This window comes from Ursus arctos, unplaced genomic scaffold (assembly GCF_023065955.2).
Source record: "Ursus arctos isolate Adak ecotype North America unplaced genomic scaffold, UrsArc2.0 scaffold_22, whole genome shotgun sequence".
Lineage (NCBI taxonomy): Eukaryota > Metazoa > Chordata > Mammalia > Carnivora > Ursidae > Ursus > Ursus arctos.
This window is the reverse complement of record NW_026622897.1, coordinates 17,886,494-17,907,543: the sequence shown is the minus strand read 5'-3', so window position 1 is coordinate 17,907,543 and position 21,050 is coordinate 17,886,494. Positions and strand designations below refer to the sequence as shown.

The 21,050-nt window shown below is 43.5% G+C and overlaps 1 long non-coding RNA gene across 2 annotated transcripts in view; it reads left to right on the top strand.

The window, feature by feature from the left end:
• The first annotated feature begins 8,259 nt into the window (after positions 1-8,259).
• The window catches only part of LOC130544612 (uncharacterized), a 32,659-nt gene continuing 19,868 nt past the window's right edge, over positions 8,260-21,050 (top strand). The window contains exons 1-2 of one of the 2 annotated variants that reach the window (XR_008961022.1): positions 8,260-8,362; positions 20,172-20,341. This is a non-coding gene — a long non-coding RNA (uncharacterized LOC130544612). The remainder of the gene's footprint in view (positions 8,363-20,171; positions 20,342-21,050) is intronic. The other variant, XR_008961023.1, reaches the window with a different exon arrangement.

Below are 21,050 nucleotides of genomic sequence, written 5' to 3'. Positions count from 1 at the left end.
GGTGTAGATTTAAAAAAAAGCTGGTGTTCCAGCCTTCTAAATGTAGAATAACAGGAGAGGCTGACCAACACAAGATCAATTGCTAAGTATGAAGTGATTTGACAAAGTGTCAGATGGCATGTTTGTGGGAAGACCCTGGCAAGAAGTACTAGAAGTTGTTAGAGCACGTTTAGAAGAAGATGCAGAGAAGTGGCCATAGAGGATAGCAGTATTTACCACTTACCGTTCAGTTTAGAGTTAACAGATGGCTTCCACTTCTCTTGATTCTTTTAACAGCCTTCTACGGGAAGGATGGCTGGATGGTCAGCTATGCACGTGTAAATCTACATGGGGTGGTAAAGGCATTGTTTAATTCCGGCGAATTATTAAGGAAGTTGTGGTTATAAGCAGAAATGTGGTGCTTGGTTGCTGGCTCATAATTTTGCACAGGGCTCCACTGGATTGGGGAGAGGGAGCAAAAAAAAAGCCAGCCAACTGTCTATCTCCATGTGCAGCTTTTTAAGAATTAAGGCTAGTTTCAGCTAAATTATTTTAGCAGTAGCTTGAGTTTAATCAACAGTTATTGTTGCACTTGTTAAACAAAGGAGTATTTTTTATCTGCAAAGCCACAGCAATACGTTTACTCCTCACATTTTTATTTATGTACTTAAAATGTAATACAAAGAAATGGAACGATAATGCCGCAAACAATTCTTTGATCAAACCGTATTTACAGAGTACCTATAATTTTCTAGATTCTATACTTTCATAGGAAAAACAGCCTTTTGGATTCTGGTAAGGTAGAAAGGAGTGACTGGGGCAACGTAAATAGGAAAAAGTTGAGAATTTTTATTTTTGGGGTCTGCGTCTGGATGTAAGGACTTCTTCTTCCACTAGATGGCAGTAGCTATTTAGAAAACGACTCCAAGCGCAGCTGAGGAAAGCTGCTGAAACGCGTTCACTCAAGTCTGTGCTTTTTGTTTCACAAATTGCCTAACCCGGAAGCAAGTGCTGAGGAAGGAAGTCAGACACGAATATTCATATTCATGTTCCAGGTAAAGATTCCCAGCCGACAGTTGAACGAGCGCCCTAGTTGGGGATATGGCTTTGAGGAGAGATCTCTGTGTATTTGGGGCTTGGGTGTGGTGAGAAGATATAGAGCTTTGAAGCATGGAGGGGGGAAAAGGTAAATCTCAGTGGTTAGAGTGTCTTTATTGATACACTCTTTCTAATTTAAGCCCCTTTGTTATTTCCCTCATCACCTCTGAACTTTCTGAGATTCAACCATATTTGTATGAAATGCTTGAATTTCTCCCCCCTCAAATTCAAACCCAAGAATGCAAGAATATTTACACATTCCTATATTTCCAGCGTCTGGCACGTTATAAGCATGTAATACTTACCAAGCGAAAGAATAAGAAGGAGTGAAGCAGGCACCCAAGAGGTTAGTGGTAGAAGGTACTCTCTTTGGGCTTTTTAAGGATTTGGTCCTGGTCATGGCTATGGAGTGGTGAGAGGCTGGCTGGCTGAGCTCAAGTTCCCCCACAGTTCTTTACTACAGTTGCTCATTGCAGAATTGGGGAGCCAACGATAAAGTTGCATGAGAGGAGGGAATGATCAAGCCGGAAATAGCTCTAGCAAATGAAAGTGACAACTGTCAGAACCTTTGGCCTAATGGACCCCCAATGTCCTCAGATTGCCTCTGAAATCTGGGCAGTATGTGGAGTGGGGTTAGCAGAAGCAGCACAGCAAGTCTTTTCAATACAAGGGAACAGCCAGACAGCCTGGCCTGGAGGGAACGGGGCCTGTCCTAAGAAGCTGGGCCACAGTTCAGGGCATTCAGAGGATGCAGCCAGCCCCAGAGCTCTAAGGAAAAAGGCTGCCAATCTTCTTCTTTTTTTTTTTTTTTTGGAGTCAATTTTTTTTTCTCATATTTATTTATTTATTTATTTTTGAGTTGTATTTTATTTTATTTTTTTTTAATGATTTTTTATTATATTATGTTAGTCACCATACAGTACATCCCTGGTTTCTGATGTAAAGTTCGATGATTAATTAGTTGCGTATAACACCCAGTGCACCATGCAATACATGCCCTCCTTACTACCCATCACCGGTCTAGCCCATTCCCCCACCCCCCTCCCCTCTGAGGCCCTCAGTTTGTTTCTCATAGTCCATAGTCTCTCATGTTTCATTCCACCTTCTGATTACCCCCCCCTTTCTTTATCCCTTTCTTCCCCTACCGATCATCCTAGTTCTTATGTTCCATAGATGAGAGAAATCATATGATAGTTGTCTTTCTCTGCTTGACTTATTTCACTTAGCATTATCTCCTCCAGTGCCGTCCATGTTGTAGCAAATGTTGAGAACTCGTTCTTTCCGATAGCTGAGTAATATTCCATTGTATATATGGACCACAACTTCTTAATCCAGTCATCTGTTGAAGGGCATCTCGGCTCCTTCCACGATTTAGCTATTGTGGACATTGCTGCTATGAATATTGGGGTTCATATGGCCCTTCTCTTCACTACGTCTGTATCTTTGGGGTAAACACCCAGTAGTGCAATGGCTGGATCATAGGGTAGCTCAATTTTTAACTTTTTAAGGGACCTCCACACTGTTTTCCAGAGTGGCTGTACCAACTTGCATTCCCACTAACAATGTAGGAGGGATCCCCTTTCTCCGCATCCTCTCCAACAATTGTTGTTTCTTGCCTTGTCTATTTTTGCCATTCTAACTGGCGTAAGGTTGTATCTCAGTGTGGTTTTGATTTGAATTTCCTTGAAAGGCTGCCAATCTTCTTGACTTGGATTAGGCAAGGGTTTCTTAGATACAACAAAAGAAAAAGACATTATCAGATTTCCTAAAAAATAAAAACTTAGGTAAAGGACACCATCAAGCAAGTGAAGAAAGACAACACACAGAATTGGAGAAAGTATTTGCAAACCATGTATCTAATAAAGGATTGGTATCCAGAATATCTTAAAAATATATTTTAAAAAAACATTTTTTTACGGTAGACAAAAGATCTGAAAAGACATTTCTCCGAAGAAGATACACAAATAGCTAATAAGCATATGGAAAGGTGCCCAACAGTCTTAGCCATCAGTGAAATGCAGCTCAAAACCACAATGAGACAGAACTTCATAGCCCGCTAGGAGGTCAGTCATTAAAAAAAAAAAAAAACAGGTTGGCAAGGATGTGGAGGAACTCGAACCCTCCTACGCCTACGCTCGTGGTGTGAATGTAAAATAGTATAGCCACTGTGGAAAATATTAACAGTTCTCAAAGAGCTAAGCAGAATTGGCATTATGACCCAGGCATTCTACTCCTAGCTATGTTCCCAAGACTAATTACAATGTACATCCAAATAAAAGTTTGTACACAAATATTCATAGCAGTATCAATCATAAGAGCCAGGACATTCAGTCACCCAAATGCCTGTCACCTGATGAATGGATAAATGTGTACACGGGTGCAGTGGGATACTATTCAGCTGTAAAAAGGACTGAGGTACTGATACATGCTACAACACGGAAGATCCCTGAAGAGGGGGCAGCCACAAAAGACCACGTATTATATGATCATATGAAATGTCTGGAATAGACCAATCTTTGGGGACAGAAAGTAGATCGGTTCCGTAGAGCTGGGGGAAAGGACAGTTGGGGAGAAATGCAGAGTTACCCTAAATAGGTAATGGGGCTTTGTTTTGGGATGATGAAATCATTCTAAATTGTAATGGTTACACAATTCTGTGAATATACAAAAAACACCAAATTGTATACTTCAGAGGAATGAATTGTGTGGTATGTCTCAATAAAGCAGTTTTATGATTTTTTTTTTAAGTCAGAAAAGGAAAGAGGCTCTACAGCTGGCTTCCCCAGTGGATGGGGAGGAGCTGAGAAAGAGGGAGAGAGAGAAAGTCTATGTGTGTCCCCTGCGTGGCAAATGGGAATATGGAGGAGGAAGAACAATAGAAAATAGATAACATTCTTCCTTTCAAGGAAACAAGTTGTCACGGCTGTTCAGCTGTTTTCATTTCCCACCCAGCTGTCTTGACCTTTGATGTACACCATTGTGTAATGTTGGGTGCATGGCATGTTGATCTGATACACTTCCGTGGTGTGACATGATTACCACAGGAGGGCTAGCTAACGCCTCCATCCCCTTACGTTAATTACCATTTCCTTTTCCTGGTGTGAACACTTGAGATTTCCTCTCGTAGCAACTTTCACGAATCTACATGCTACTGTATTGTTAAGGACACTCGCGGTGCTGTGCCTGAGACGCCTAGAACTCTATCCTGGGAGCCAGAAGTTTGTACCCTTTGGCCCACCTGTCCCCACCCATGCTGTTGTTTTCAAAGGTCTGCACTTCTGTTGGAGACTCTGAATCTGAGTAGATGCAGGTTCCACACCCAGGGGTTGAGAAAATAGATTGGGCTGGAAAGAAAGCAGGTGGCCAGTAATCATCTGAAAACTGGAAATATTCACCAGGAACCTTTTTATCTGCTTGTTGATTGTCTGTCATGTTTCTGTCTTAGACCCGCTCGGCTGTTTACTAGGTGTGAGACCTTAAGCAAGCTATTCTCTCTTAAAACTGAGTTATCTTATGAAATGGGGGGATTATAATTGTCAACTATTAGGTTTGTTATGCAGATTAAATGAGCCAGTATATGTGGAATATTTAGCTCTCTGCCTGGCACCTAGAAAAAGTGCTCAGTAAGAGCTATTATTAACTATTAGTTAAATAACAGTCATAATTATTAACATTTCCTAAGGCTGCCATAACCAGGGATGAAAAACTGTGTAACTTAAACCAGAAATGTCTTGTCTCACAGTTCTGAAGGCCAGCAAGAGTCTGAAGTCAAGGTGTTGGCAGGGCCGTGCTCTCTGCACTAGGGAAGGAACTGTTCTGGGCCTCTCTCTTAGCTTCTGGTGGCCTCACATGTTCTTAGGCTTGTAGATCACTCCTGCAGTCACGTGGCTGTCTTCTCCCTGCGTGTGTCCACTTTGATCTCCCTCCGTGCACATCTGTTTGTTTCCAAATTTCTGCTTTCCACAAGGACACCGGTCATACTGGAGCAGGGCCCTCACTAATGATCTCATTTTAACTTGATCACCTCTGTAAAGACCCTATTTCCAAATTCACATTCTGAGGTAGTGGGGATTAGGATTTGTTACCCTTAAAAATAATGATGTCTCTTATTTTACCAGCAAAACGGGTTTGTTTGGGAATAGCAGAATGGCAATGTAGGACAGGCACGCTCAGGCAAAACCATAGGCAAGTCCCACAAACAAAGGGGAGGAACTTTATTTTACAGAGGAGAAGGAGGAAGTTGGGAGGAGTTGTTTTGAACAAAAGTCCACTGGAGAAAAGCAAGAAAGAGGTCAGGGAGATGAGGGTTTCTCCCTGGCTGAGTTGCACGGTCTGCCATCTCTCGTAGGAGACGCAGTGTGCCTCTTTCCCTGTTGGGGCCTGTAATTGGTGGTTATTTCCCCTTGACTTTTCTCCTGGTGGGGTCTGAAACTGAAGATTCTTGTAATTGACATTGAGTGGTCCAGGCTCTGCCTTCCAGCCACCCTTTCTGGCATCTTGAGTCTACTCCATTGAGATTTCCCTTTATTAATTTTCATAGACTTCACTAGATTTGGGGGGGGGGGGGCAGGGAACACAATTCAACCCATAACAGTCACATTCCCTGTTATCACAGAAGAGGAATCCCCTTCCCAGCTTTTGCCTAAAAATAGAAAACCCTCCACAAAAATCCAGGTGTCTGTTCTTTTGTGGGACCCACAAAAAGGCATTTTCATGAGTCTTCTTCTCTGAAGTAGGTCCCACTGTAGGCCACCAGCTGTGGGCAGTGTTCCCCTGGTCCCTCTACCCGCCCACCATCCCTCCAGATTCCCAAACAATGCCTAATTCTATTATTGTCAGTCATTTCCCCATGGGCAGCAGTTTATTTCTGTCATCAAGTCTCTGATGAAATCTTTAGCCATGAAATGTTTAGTCCAATCCCAACAAATCGTGTGTAGTGTTAACATGGCACAGGCAGCCGGCGGCCTGCATTACGTGGTAATTTGGAAGCGAGAGAAGTGATAATATAGGGCCAGGCTTCTTTTGTGAGCTCGCATTAATGCTGGAGCTGGTGATGTCAATTGACAGCCCATTGATTTGGGCTAATAGTGCCTGGAGGGGGCAGAATTGGGGCGAGATAGGGAATAAAGGATATCGGTCAGTCGCCAGGATCCCGGCAGCTTTTAATCTATTATTGCCCTCTTTTAATGCAACTTCTGTGTCAGCCGCATTTCCTTGCCCCAGCTCCGCCTGCTGTGCTGAACTGCGAAGCCAGTGGGACGCCACCCCCAGAGTGGTCCAAAGTTCCCCAGTATTGATTCTTTGATGCTCTGGGGTGCAAATTATAATTATTTCATTAAGCCCTTTAATGGGTATCAACTATGAACCTTCCCCAGCCCAGGCTGGGGTGGCCAGGGCGAGGTCCATATCATTAATCTGTGTTCATCTCGTTGCTACCAATTGTCGTTCCCTGGACCCTTTTTCCACCTCCTATTATCGCGTCTATGGTTTTAGTGGGAAGCAGGTCGATCTACTCTCAGAGAGGAGCTGGGAAGGGGAGTTGGCTGATTTGGAGAGGCCACAGGTGAGCAGATTGCAGTGTTGGCTATCCACACCGAGGGACTGGCTATCCAATCACACTGTCAGATCTGCTCTGCCCACTTCTAGTTTGCTTGTGCGGGGAGGTGATGAACAATACCTCCGAACAAAGCAAGAGATCTCGCAGCTGCTTCCCTGTGTGGCTTTGAGTCCTGTTGTAGCTCAGGAATACGACACACCCTCACTTCAAGTTGGCGGTCAACCTTACTAGGGCGCTGTGGATGCAAAGTGTACAAAATCCTGCCTTGTGTCCTCAGGGAGCTTCGACTCCCGTAAAGGATCTAGGAAAGGGATCAGTAAGCAAAGACACTAATGAGTGTTGAGAGAGGGCAGAGTATAGGGAATTATGGCACGTTGGGGAAGGGGCCTTGACCGAGGCGTGGGGGTCAAGGAGGGCTTCCGGGAGGAGCAAATGCTACATTGAACCCGAAGAATGAGTAGGATAGTCCTAGGAAGCAGGAAGGGCATACCAGTCAGTGGGAACAGCACGTTTAAGAGGCCTGAAGTGAAAGAGAGAAGGCACATGAAATTTTAGAACCTCCCCTAGCTGAGTAAGGCCAACACCTTGTATGAGGTGGGGAGAAGTCCCTCCCCCCACCCGGTTTCTTGCCTTAACCCACCTGCCATTGCTGATTAATCTCATCAGGAGCCTCAGGAAAGCTTGGGGGTCCCAGGTGGTATTTCCCATCATTTTATCAGAGGCTTTCTTGTTTCTACCATACTTTTCTTAAGGCCAAAAGCGAGTTTTCTTTCAGGTTCACTTGTTTGGCTCATGTGGTGGTTTTAAAACATGTCTGCATTTTTTTTTTCTGCAACTTTTTTTGACACTCCTGTCATGAAGGTAGGGAGTTTAATTCCTCTTCCCTTGACTATGGGCTGGCTTTGGAGATCGACTTCCAAAAGATAGAATGCAGAGAAGGTAACTCAATCTCCAAGACTAGATTGTTAAATCCATGCTGCTTTCACCTGATTCTCTGGACGCTCACTGTAGGAATCTTCAGCTGCCCATAGGAAGCCCTGCTCCCATGAGGCCCATAAGTGGAAATGCCATACAGAAAGAGGGGACCATGAGTGGTTCTAGTCTGTGCCCCAAACACGTGAGTGACAAAGGTTGAAGATGATCTAGCCCCAGCCCTCAACTGACTACATCTTCATTTGGAGAGACTTGAGTGACAAGTGGTCAGCTGAGCCCAGTCAGTCCCCAGGTTGATGACCAAAGTAAATGAGTGTCATTATTTTAAGCCAATGTTTCAGGGTGATTTGTTACACAGCAATAGATAACTGGAACAGTTAGATTTGATTACATTTGTATCTGGTTAAGGTTGATTACTACAGCTTTACAGCTAGACTTAAAATCAGGTTATGAGTCCCCCAACTTTGTTCTTTTTCAAGTTTGTTTTACTCATCTAGATCTTTGCCTTTTCCATGTACATTTTAAAAATCAACTCAATTTCTACCATAAATATAGCCTGCTTGAATTAAAATTGGGATTTTAATGACTCTACAGATTAAATTGGGTAGAACTGACGTCTTAATACCGAGCACCAATCCAACAATACAGTACATCTCTCCATTTATTTAAGTCTTTTTTTTTTTTTAATGTAGGCTCCACACCCAGGGCACAGCACATGCTTGAGCTTGAATTTACAACCGTGACATTGAGATCTGTGCTGAGATCAAGAGTCAGAAGCTTAACTGAACTACCCAGGTACCCCTATTAAGTCTTTTTAAATTTCTCTCCGTGGTATTTTGTAGTTGTTTTTTTTTTTTTTAAAGATTTTATTTATTTATTTGACAGAGAGAGAGGCAGTGAGAGAGGGAACACAAGCGGGGGAGTGGGAGAGGGAAAAGCAGGCTTCCCGCTGAGCAGGGAGCCCAATGTGGGGCTCGATCCCAGGACCCTGGGATCAAGACCAGAGCCGAAGGCAGACGCTTAATGACTGAGCCACCCAGGCGCCCCTGTTTTGTAGTTTAGAAGGAAGAAATCGTCCATCTTTTGTTAAATTTTCCTAATTAAATTTTTTATGCTATTTTAAATAGAACTGTTCTAAAATTTCATTTCCCGATTAATTGCTCCTACTTTGTAGGAAAATAGCTGAACTAAAATATTAACCATGTATTGTGAGATGTTGCTGAATTTAATTCTATAATGGTTTTGTAGAATTCTTTAATATTTTTTCCAGAAACAATCCTGTTATCTGCGAGGAAAAGTGGTTTATTTCTTCCATTCCAGTCTGTACACCTTTTACTTCTTTTTCTTTCCTTATTGCTTTGGCTAGGATTCCAGTAAAATGGTGAATAGAATGACGTTGAGAGCGGACATCCTTGCCTTGTTTCTGATCTTAGGAGGAAAGCATTTAACATTTCCCCATTAAGTGTGATGTTAAATTTGGATTTTTCATAGACGTTAATAATTTGGGTTTTGGTATTATGTTTATATGAAGGGTAAATTTGTTGAGCATGGCGATCTGTCCATGACAAAACTGCAGGCAGAGACCAGGATGGAGAAAGAGGGCTAATGCAAGTAAACATAGGTGCTCACCATGCCGGGTACTAAAGTAACAAGAAGTGTTGCAAGTCTGGCTTCCAGAAATAGCCCAGAAAGAATGGAGAAAGGTGAGTCAAGACAGAATAACACCCTCAGGACAGGACTTGTGGGCTTAGAATAGCTTCTTTCTTCCTCTCTACTTGGTGATCTATTCACTTTTCTTCCTTCCTTCCTTCCTTCCTTCCTTCCTTCCTTCCTTCCTTCCTCTTTTCCTTTCCTTTCCTTTCCTTTCCTTTCCTTTCCTTTCCTTTCCTTTCCTTTGATTTTATTTATTTGAGAGAGAGTGAGAGACAGCATGAACAAGGGGAGGAGCAGAGGGAGAAGGAGAAGCAGCCTCTCCGCTGAGCAGGGAGCCCACCATAGGGCTCGATCCCAGGACCCTGGGATCATGACCTGAGCCGAAGGCAGATGCTTAACCAACTGAGCCACCCAGGTGCCCTATTTACTTTTCAAAAGTCAGCTGAAATATTCTCTTTCTGGAATTCTCCTAGGCAAGGTTGGTGACTTCCCCACTCAGCATTTCCTATATGCTTTCCACCTTTAGTATCATCTTTTTCACACATTTTGGAGATGTTTGAATGCCTGGCTGTCTTCCCCCTGGACAGGGAGATCCTCTGAGGTGGGGACTGTAGCTTCTTCATTTTCATATATCCCTTTCCTGTAGACCCTGCCTCTCTGGGAATCATGGGGCAGAGTCAGAGCTCTGGAGTTTGCATACCATATTTCCCCAGCTGTGAAAACCTCAAGCAAGTTTCCCTCTGAAAATACTTTTCTTTAAAATACAATTCCCTTCTAAGAACTAAGAACTAAGAACTAAGAAGGTCAATACTTCTTAGACACTCGGTTTTCTCATCTATAAAAAGGGAATAATAATACTTGTCTTAGAGGTTGTTGCTACCTGCTCTTTTAGTGGTTGTGCGAATTTCTTGACTGAAGGGACACAGTTTTGTATCGGAACAGGGGTGTGGCTTAGAGATGAACAAAGGGACGATCTTGCATGATCCCTGATTTGAAAGGAAACCTGATTAATTCAATCCTACCAGACTTTAGAAAGTATATTCTGTAATGCAGTGGGGTTCCCAACTCAAACCTCTTTTTTTTATAAGAAATATTTTGGAATATCCTCTTTTCTATCACAGAGTGAGAATCATACATAACCAAGTATTCAGTTGTAATTGTAAATCTGAAGGAGAATTAAAGAAAAACAACTTGCAATAAAATACTGTGTTTCAGTAGATCAATGCTCAATTTCAGATAAGCTGGAAGACACAGAGAACTAAGTGAGATACTCACTCCTGCGAGTTACAAATTCACACGGATTCAGGCCAGTGCTTTGGTGGCTCAGATATCAGTGACATTGCTGTCAAGACATGCTTTTCTGGGGCGCCTGGGTGGCTCAGTCGCTAAGCGTCTGCCTTCGGCTCTGGGCGTGATCCTGGAGTCCTGGGATCGAGCCCCACATCGGGCTCCTCTGCTGGGAGCCTGCTTCTTCCTCTCCCACTCCCCCTGCTTGTGTTCCCTCTCTTGTTGGCTGTCTCTCTCTCTCTCTCTGTCAAATAAATAAATAAATAAATCTTAAAAAAAAAAAAGACATGCTTTTCTGAAATGGTAAGCAAATCTTTGTATTGTCCCAGACGAAACAAAGGGCATTCACCTCTCATTTTATATGGTATTTGCACTCAGGGAAAATTCACTGTATTTTAAAACTGCAAGAAATATTTCATATTATTGTTGTACAACATAGTTAATTATGGAGGGTTTTTTCACCTGTAGGAATATTTGGAAGATATTCGGAAATCACTTGGGATGTGGCAATTTCCTTGGTGTCCAGAACTGACCTGAATATTGCAGGATACCAGGCATCCCTCTCTACTACCCCTTTAAGGCCCGTCGTGCCCCCAATCGGGGCAACAACCAAAAATGTTCCTACAAATTTCCTAAGTGCCCTGTAGGGGGCAGTATCACTCTGAGCCCTGATTCTGGAGTTAGCCTTTGGTTCAAAAACCCTCGCACTGCCTTCTTTTGTTGATGTGGCCACTTGACTTCCAGTTTCTTCACCTATAAAAGGTGTGTGTGTGTGCGTGTGTGTGTGTGATACATCCAGTCGCAAGGTGTGTAAAGGTGTCAATGACAGTGTAGTAAATGACACTTGGTGTAGTGTCAAGTACCTAGTACTCAGAAGTAGCTAATCGATGGAGCATTTATTATTGGTCACAATAGCAACAATCCTTTGCGTTTAGTGCCATTAATAACTATAATTTTCATTTGGGTAAGTGAGGCCCGAGTACCTTGCCCAAGGTCACATAGGAGGTGACATGGCAGAAATTTGGACACAGGCAGTCTGACTCCCAAACCTGTTTGGTTACTCTCCACACTCTACTGACTCTGTTGTGAGTGGTACAAGCAAGACTACCCCTGTAGCTTGCCCAGAGTTAACCCCTCCTGATGCCCCACTACTTTTGTAAAGGGTCTCCACTGGCTAACTTTCTAGAATGCTGACCCATCTGAAGCTGAGAGACCAGCTAGGTCAAGAGCAAGGGAGAGGTGCAGAGGGCACGCAAACCATCCCACTAGTCCCGTTCTCTCCACCCACTCCCTTGAGTGTGGGATTGCGAGTTCTCGTTGGGGGGAATGCCTGAACTGTAATCATACCAGGGAAACTGAGGCCTGGGAGGGTGAGGATAAGCCACTTGCTTTGAGGACAGGCTGATTTGGGCTCCAGACAAAGACTAATTCACATTTAGAGCGATCTGACAATTCACATCAATGCCCAGAAATCCCCTGGTGCAGTCATGGTGTCGTCATGCTGACTCCAGAGGGGCTGAGAAATGAGTCTCCGGGACTCCCTGTCCTAAGGAGCCCACAGTGGAGAAATCAACAAAAAGCCTTTGTGAGGCCGAAAAGGAGAGCATGGGGAGGTTGGGGTGGCGATTTTTGAAGAGTTGGAGAATACGAATCTATTGGTGTTACTCTGGGGTCAGAATCAGCATTCACGGTTGACTTGAGGTAACAAGAAGCTGTTTGGGAACTAATATGCCAATTATTGCCTCTAGTTCCAAAACCATTCTTTTAGACTCTTTTTAAAAAGGATTTTACTTATTTATTTTAGAGAGAGAGAGAGTGCATGTGAACCAGGGGAGGGGCAGAGGGAGAATCCCAAGCAGACTCCCTGTTGAGCGCAGAACCAGATGTGGGGCTCGATCTCACGACCCTGAGATCATGACCTGAGCCAAAATCAAGAGTTGGCCACTCAACCCACTGAGCCCCCCAAGGCGCGCCCATTCCTTTGGACTTTGATGCTGGTCCTGGGACTCTGAAAAGCACATTTCTCCTTGCCAACTGGATCCCTGTTAAGTTCCCCTATTAGGGACATCAAAGGGAGACTGGAAAGCAGGATGAAGGACAAGGAACTTGACCTTCTTCTTTGCTGTTGCTGATGGCATCCCGGGCAATGCCCTCCGCCATGACAGTGATGACTGGTTCTGGTTTCCAGCATACCCAGGACAGATAGCACTGTGCCCCTTTGGAGGTTGTCAGCCCGGGGTGGAACTACCCCCACCCCAAGGTCTGCATTCCAGTCTGCTAGGCTCCCCCGCCCCAGCTCCTGAGGGAGTAGCAACACCTGGCAGTGCCCCTCCTCAGAGGGCTGGCTCCCAGCCTTGGGGAGCCCCTCCTCTTCCCACTGTGCCCCAGCCTGAAGTCACTATCCCTGTAGTACCTCAGTGTCCCCTTTTAGCTGCGTCAGGCTTCTAACCACTTTCTTCTAGCAAAGTCTCCCTGTTGAGACCGTTCAGGTGGTTTCTGGTTTCTTAACCGGACCCTGACATAATTATTGTCAAGAAAGCTTTTGTTACAACCTATGACAGTGGTGAAAAAGTAAATGCATCACTTGGGAGGTTACAAAGTCTTCATTTCTAAAAGTATGGCATCACAGGATTGGTAGACCCCAAAGTATTAGAAATTATTTATTGGCCTTCATTATTTTACGGAAGCCCAGAAAATTAACTGGCTTACTGAAAAGTATGCTATTTCATTTAATAATTCTATATAGCATTTACTATATGCTAGACGCTTTATATATTTATAGTTCATTTAAACCATAACAACGTTCTCAGCTAGGTACTATTACTATTCCCTCTTTCTGAAATGCAGAGGTTAAGTAACTTGCCCAAGGTCACACAGATAGTAAATTGCAGAGCTGAGATTTGGACCAAAGATTTCTGGCTTGAATTCCTACCTTTACCTCTTGTCTCTATGTTGCTGGAAATGAGCAGCAGTGCTCTCACTGGAGTCTGGGACAGTTCACTTCCATTCTAGCGTTCTCCTGATGGTAGAGCAGATGGTCGCTGCAGGCCAGTTTCCCATTTGGTGAGCGTTGCAACACTCAGATGCCAATTTTTTTTAAAAGATTTTATTTATTTGAGAGCAAGAGCAAGAGAGAGAGTGAGCACAAGCAGGGAGAGGGGCAGAGGGAGAGGGAGAAGCAGACTCCCCTCTAAGCAGGGAGCCCGATGCAGGACTCGATCCCAGGATGCCGGGATCATGACCTGAGCCGAAGGCAGCTGCTCAACCAACTGAGCCACCCAGGCGCCCCACATGCTGATTTCTATTACATTTTTTTAAACTTCCTGTTACCCACCTCAAGAAATTCTATGTTCTTTTTATTCATCACCTACAGCTAAAACTTCTTTAGAGCCTTGCAGAGTTGGGCACTTTTAGAGTGGGTACTCAATACGTATTTGAAGAAAGATTCAGTACATAATTACTGCTTATATTAATTATAGCAGTAACACTTAATATTTATATTAAACATTTAAAATATTTCTTGTGATTTGAAATGTTTTTGATTGTGGTAAAACATGTAACATAAATTTTCCCATTTTAACCATTTTTTAAAATATTTTTTAAATTTAAATTCAATTAATTAACATATAATGTGTTATTGATTTCAAAGGTACAGATCTGTGATTCATCAGTCTTATATAACACCCAGTGCTCATTACATCACATGCCCTCCTTAATGTCCAGCACCCAGTTACTCCATCCCTCTACCCCCCCAACAACCCTCAGTTTGCCATCTTAACCATTTTTAAGTGTACAGTATGAAGTATATTTATATTGTTGTGCCACAAATCCCCAGAACTTTTCCATCTTACAAAATTGATATTCTGTATCCATGAAACAACCACTCCCCATTCCCCCCTTGCCCGCCCCCCCCCCCCCCCGCCACAGCCCCCGGCAACTACCATTCTACTTTTGGTTTCTGAGACTTTGACTACTCTAGATACCTCATATAATATACAAAAATTTTCGTATATAAGCCAATTTTACATTCTTAATATTATTTGATTATAACAATATTTCTTTAAAGTAATCTCTAGACCCATCGTGGGGCTTGAACTCACAACCTCCAGCTCAAGAGTTGCATGCTTTACCCACTGAGCCAGCCAGGTGCCCCTGATGACAACAATAGTCTTACAAGGAGGCAGGACAGAGCCTCTTGGAGGCCTGGACCATTTCCATTTTTTTAGACTCTCAAAATATAAAGAAATACCAATTTGAGATTACAAAAATTGTGGTACATTAAAAATTTTACATTGAATGGATGCTTTAAAATGCAATGCCATGTACTTGTCCCAGAAAAAAATTATTTAAAAAATTCCTTAGAGTGGGGATGCCTGGGTGGCTCAGTGGGTTAAGCGTCTGCCTTCGGCTCAGGTCATGATCTCAGGGTCCTGGGATGAGCTCTGCATCAGGCTCCTTGCTCGGGCGGAGCCTGCTTCTCCTTCTGCCTGCCACTCCCCCTGCTGTGCGCTCTCTCTCTGACAAACAAATAAATAAAATCTATTAAAAAAATTCCTTAGAGAGTACTGCCGGTATGATCCAAAAATGTCACATAAGTTTCAAACTGGATGGAGAACACCTCCTTCCAATCCTGTATTTCTCTGTGGCTGAAAATATATTCGTTTTGAGATAATGTCAAAATCTAAATGTGAGGCCCTTCATTGATGTGGGGTTCAGGTAAAAGGACCATTTCTCCCTCTCCACCAACTTGTCCACTTACAAAAGGATAGCCATCATCCCCATTTTTACAAAGCAGAAGTGTCTGCAAATATGATTCCTAGCTGAAGATGTAACAGCAAATTTGGCGGTGGTGGTGGTGGGTGGGTGGCGGTGTCGAGACTTGAACTCAGATGTTTGGCTGTAAGCCTAACACTCCAAGCGCCAAGCCGGGCTGACCGGGGCTGTCCGCCTCTCAGTTCAGTGCTGCCACAAACAAGGATGTGAGCGTGGCCGCTGTAGCAGAGGAACGGGGTTTTCCTGAGCACACTCATTGAGGTGGGCTGCCTTACAGGTAGTGAGCTCCCAAGCTCTGGGAGCAGTCAAGACGAAATTTGACTGGCACCATTTGGGTTTGCTGCCTAGGAGGTTCAGGAATGGGGAGTGGGAGTGGGGAGGAGGGAGTGGCGTTCGATTATTTCCAACTTATCTTCAAACTCCCAGTGCAGGGCTGAGCCCAGACCATCCGCACATCTGTGTGCTCTGGGGAGAGGCAGTCTGGGCCTCGCATTCAGTTCCCCACCTTTTCATTAGCAGTAGCCTGCCGCTGGTTGTTGGGTAGCCACGGCTTAATTTGAACAATTGGGCTCCGGGTTCCCGAGGAAAACATTCCGGGCGCCTCAGCCATCCATCAGTATTCTCTTCAGTCCCCCGACAGCTGCTACTGCGGGCTGCCTCAACCCGCACTGACCTCATCTTCTCACACAGAGCAGAGGAGGATTTGGAAAAAATTAGTTATATTAGTGACTCCCCAAAACACTCCGTTTACTTGTGATATGACAAATATTTCAGCCATTAGGATCTCTCTGTCTCTTATCATCTTAAATGCACTCACTTACATTCCAAATCACTACTTAATTTAAAAGCCTATTTGTTGAGATTGTGACAGACCCAGGGAAAAGGAGAGACAGACACTCACTCAGCTCTGGCTGGAATAGAATCAGACTTGGAACTTTGATTGAATCTTTCTCCACAAGACTTATGCTCAGTCAGGTACAATCTAAACACGCAGGAAGCAAGAAACTTAAAGGGAAACCCACTCTGTAGAGATTTACAAGCTCTGCTTTGAAGTGGTAGGTGGCATCGTGACCTTGGGCAAATGACTTTATTGCTGGGTGTCCTCATGCTCTCTGAGCCCTGGATATAGTGACTCATTCACTGAACGTTTATTGAACCCCTAATATATGCTAGGCAGCATGACGGGTTCTGAGGGTACAAAAATGAATGACCCATGCTTCTGTGTTCAAAGCTATTCTCAGTTTATAATTAACAATAAACACTTTTGGGGCACCTGGGTGGCTCCGTCGGTTAAGTGTCTGCCTTTGGCTCAGGTCATGATCCCGGGGTCCTGGGATCGAGCCTCATGTTGGGCTCCCTACCCATTGGGAAGCCCGCTTCCCCTCTCCCTCTGCCTGCTGCTCGCCCCACCTTGTGTACTCTCTCTCTCTGTTAAATAGTTTCTGCTTGTTCAAATTTTTGCAGGATATCTATCATCTATCTATCTATCATCTATCATCAATCATCTATCTATCATCTGTCTACAGTATATTCACATACAACAACCTTTAATTTCACAGCAACCCAATGAGGTAGTGGGTTAGTATCATTACTCCTCCTGATAAAGATGAGAAAACGGCCAATTAGAGAGGTCACATAATTTACCCAAGGTTGCACAGATATGTGGCTGAAATCAAGCTGCCTGATTAGGCCCTGTGGATTCTCTATGGATCTATTTCCAGGAGTGAAACTCGGAGCTCCCGTGTTTTGCTTTTAATAAAGGATCAGTGGGTGGGTTCACATCTCTGACATAGGACTGTTTTGGGAGTTCGGTCATGCGTGGGTTTGGGGGAGCACAGGGAGCCTGTGCTTATAAAGGGGAGGATGGTACCCCGTGTGTCACCTAGCGCGCCCAGCCCACTGGGGCATTTTGAATCTCAATGGTAGAGGACTGCGGTGAGAGACCTGCAACCTATTTAATTCTGTTAGAGAATCAGTGAGGTGCTTGACGAAGCCATTAACTGGGGTTCGTGTCTCCATTCTACTTATAAGACTCCAGGAGGGCAAATGCTGATGGAAATTTATTGATTTCTTTTTCTGCCTTTACCGAATGGGTCAAAAACATGGTATAACACTGCTGGTTCCAATTAAAATCACCTGTTAGCTTACAAAGGTTGGCCCTTTCCACCCTCCCCCCCTTTCCCCCATTTAAAAAGGGTTTAAAAGATTTTCATTTAATTGATTTGCTGTAAAATGCCCTTTACAATTACCCAGATAAACTAGGCGTCACCTGTGGAGTAAGAGCCAATTTGAGCTGTTTATCAAGACTTTGCCTCTGGCCACTTCTCACCCTGGGGTCTTGAGTCTCTGTATTGATAGCTTGCATCTGTCAACATTGGATATTTTTAGTGGGCTGCAGAAAGCTTTTAGGGTGATGGAGATGGTGGGGCTGCATCTTTGAGCAGGTGAAGAAAGCATGATGGAGTTTTTTGTTGTTGTTTGAAATGAGAATGTTTTATTGTGCTGAAAACAAGTTCAGGAAGGCAGCCTTGGCCCCGTATACCTAAAAATAATCAGAACTGACCCCATTTAAGAAATAGTCAGTGGGCTTCAAGGAAATGGGGACGTGGGCAGTGGATGAAACCGAGTAGCAAAATTTGCCCAGTTTCTCTTGGTTTGGACTTCATGTCAAGCTGTGTTTAATGTTAGTGGGGAGAAGTTGGGGCATCTCTTGCAAAGTTGTCTGTGAAGTGACATTTACGGTCTTTGCGCTGCTGGTGGTGGGGGTGGGGAGTTACAGTGGGTGGGAAACAAAGAAGGACGTAAGGGTATTTAATCTAGGTCTTGTGTAGTTCTGAAACCATACAGTTGAATCCACTTAATCATGGAAACAGTGTCAGTCCTGGCTAAAGAACTATGAAAAAAAATGGCACCAGAAAGCAAAACGCGGGCAAATATGGAAGGGGAGAGGTAAATTCTGGAAGGTATAGACCAATGATCTTGAAGTTGATCACAGCAAAGCTCTAGAATAAATTATGGGCAAAAATGTTTTGCGAGCCTTTGAAAGAAGATGGTCGCTAAGAATGAAGTATACTTTCCATTCTGACTGGTGTCAAACAGGAAATGCTCTAGACCCAGGAAGTCTAGTAGGGGTCACACAGGAAATAGTAAGGTGGTCAAAGAGACTAAATGACAGATTATTTATGAAAGCTTTTGGCACAAGGTGGATGCGTGATAAGTATAGGCTTTCATTATCTCCATTGTGGTCAAACTACTTCATCTGCTTCAATCCTGACTCTGATGAGAACCCCAGCCTATCCACTGACACTGCTTTCTCCCTATTGCCAGGGAACACTCAGTCACTAAATTCAACGGATCCTCCCAGTTCTTATTCTACTTGAACCCTTTGAGAATTTTGACATAGCTAATTTCATCCTTTTCTCCAAAACCTTTTCTTCCATTGCATTCTCTGCCACCACACTCTCTTGGATTTGTGCTAGTCTACCCACCCATTTCCCAAACTCTTTGGCCTAACGGCATTTCTCTGCCGTTCCTTAACTATGAGTGGTTGCCTATGGTTCTTTCCTAGATTCCACTCCCCACTCTTCTTGGAGCAATTTCAATATGTCTCCTTTCAAAATTTCATCAAGGTGGGCAACTGGATACCCACAGACAAAATCATGAATTTAGACCCCTACCACACACCCTATACGAAACTTAACTCAAAATTGATCAGAGCCCTAAATGTAATTCTAAAACTATAAAACTCTTAGAACCAAACATAGGTGTAGAGCTTTGTGACCTTGGATTTGGTCAATCGGTTCCTAGATGTAGCACCAAAAACAAAAGCAGCAAGAGAAAAGGTGGACAGGACGTCATCAAAATGAAGGCCTTTGCCTGGCAAAATAGGCCATCAAGAAAGTGAAAGATAACCAAAAGAATGAGAGACAAATTTTGCAAACCATGGGTATGGAAAGAGATTTGTATCAAGAATACATAAAGAACTCTTACAATTCAACAATAAAAAGAACGATAACCCAATTTAAATGAGGGGAAATGATCTGAATAGGCATTTCTTTAAAGAAGACAGACAAGTGGCCGAGAAGCACATGGAAAGGTGCTCAACACTACTAGCCATCAGAAAAATGCAACTCCAACCCACAAGATATCATTTCGTACTCACTAGGATGTGGAAAAATTGGAACTCTCATACACCACTGGGGTTGATGTGAATGGTGCAGCCACTTTGGAAAAGAGTCTGTCAGTTCTTCGAAATGTTAAACATAGAGTTACCATACAACTTAGGAATTCCACTCCTACTTAGATGATTAAGAGAAATGAAGGTATATGTCTACACAAAAACTTGTGCATGAATGTCCTAGCAGCATTATTCATAATAGCCCCAAAGTGTCGACAACCCAAATGTCCATCAGCTGCTAAGTGGATAAATAAAATATGCTCTATCCTTACGATGGAATATTCAGCCATAAAAAGGAATGAAATACTGGTGTGTGTTAAGACCTAGATGAACCTTGACCACATTGTGCTAAGTGAAAGAAGTCAGTTACAACAGGCTGCATAGTCTGTAATTCTACTTTTATGAAATGTCCAGAATAGGCAAATCCATAGAGACAGATAGACTGGTGGTTGCATAGGGTTGTAAGGAAGGATTTGGGGAGAAATGTGGAGTGACTGCTAATGGGTAGGGGGTTTGCTTTGGGGTGACAAAGATGTTCGAAATTGATTGTGGTGATAATCGCCACATATCTGTGAATATTCTAACAGTCATTGAATTGTATACTTTAGTGAATTGTACGTATGTGAATTATATCTCAATAAGGATGTTAAAAATTTTTCTCCTCTCATATCTTGGTGAAAGTTCACTTGACTCAGCCTTCCAAATCTCTTCCAGATCTGTCCATTTCTCTCTGTCTGGCCTGCCAACATCTATTTGGGTCACCATGAAGGCCTCCTAACTGACCATCCTGGCTCCACTCTGCTGCCTTGGAGATCTTTCTAAAGGGGCAGATTGGTCGTCTCACCTCTTGCCTCAATCTTGTCATGGCTCCTATCCCCATGAAGGTAAAGACCCAAATCCTTAAGGCAGTTTAAAAGGCCCTGTGTGATGTGGCCCCTGCTTATCTATCTCCTTAATCTCATCTCTCACCACTCACGGTTCACCATTCTACACATCCACATCTTCTTTCAGTTTGGGAATCTCTTCGCCTTATCTCATTTCTGGGCCTTTGCAAAGGCTGATCGGTCTGCTTTTTGGGTCTCAGCTTACGCGTCACTTGCTCTGGAACATTTTTTCTTAAATACTTCCCTTCTCCACACAATTGGGTTAGATGCTCCCCTACTCATGTGTTCTTATTTATTTTATAACGCTTCCTGTGTGCCAGGCACCCTTCTAAGTGCTTTATAAAATTAACTCATTTAATTTTCACAACCACTGTAGCATGTTGATACCATTACTATCATCTTCATCGTCCAGATGAGTATATGGAAGCACAGAGAGGCTTTGTAACTTTCCCAAAGTCACACAACTAGTGGTAGTGTCTGGAATTGAATCCAGACCCTATAGCTCTAGAGTTTGTGCTGTTATGTCATGCTGCTTGCAATTGCTTAACACATCACTGCACTTACTATATTACATTGTCATTGACTGTTCAGTTATATCTCTATGGGACCTTCGGTTCATTGAAAGTAAGGATTATGTTGGGCCTATTTATTGTTGTGTTCCCAGTATGAGGCTTAGCCTACAGTCCTTTAAGGAAAAAAAAAAATCAGT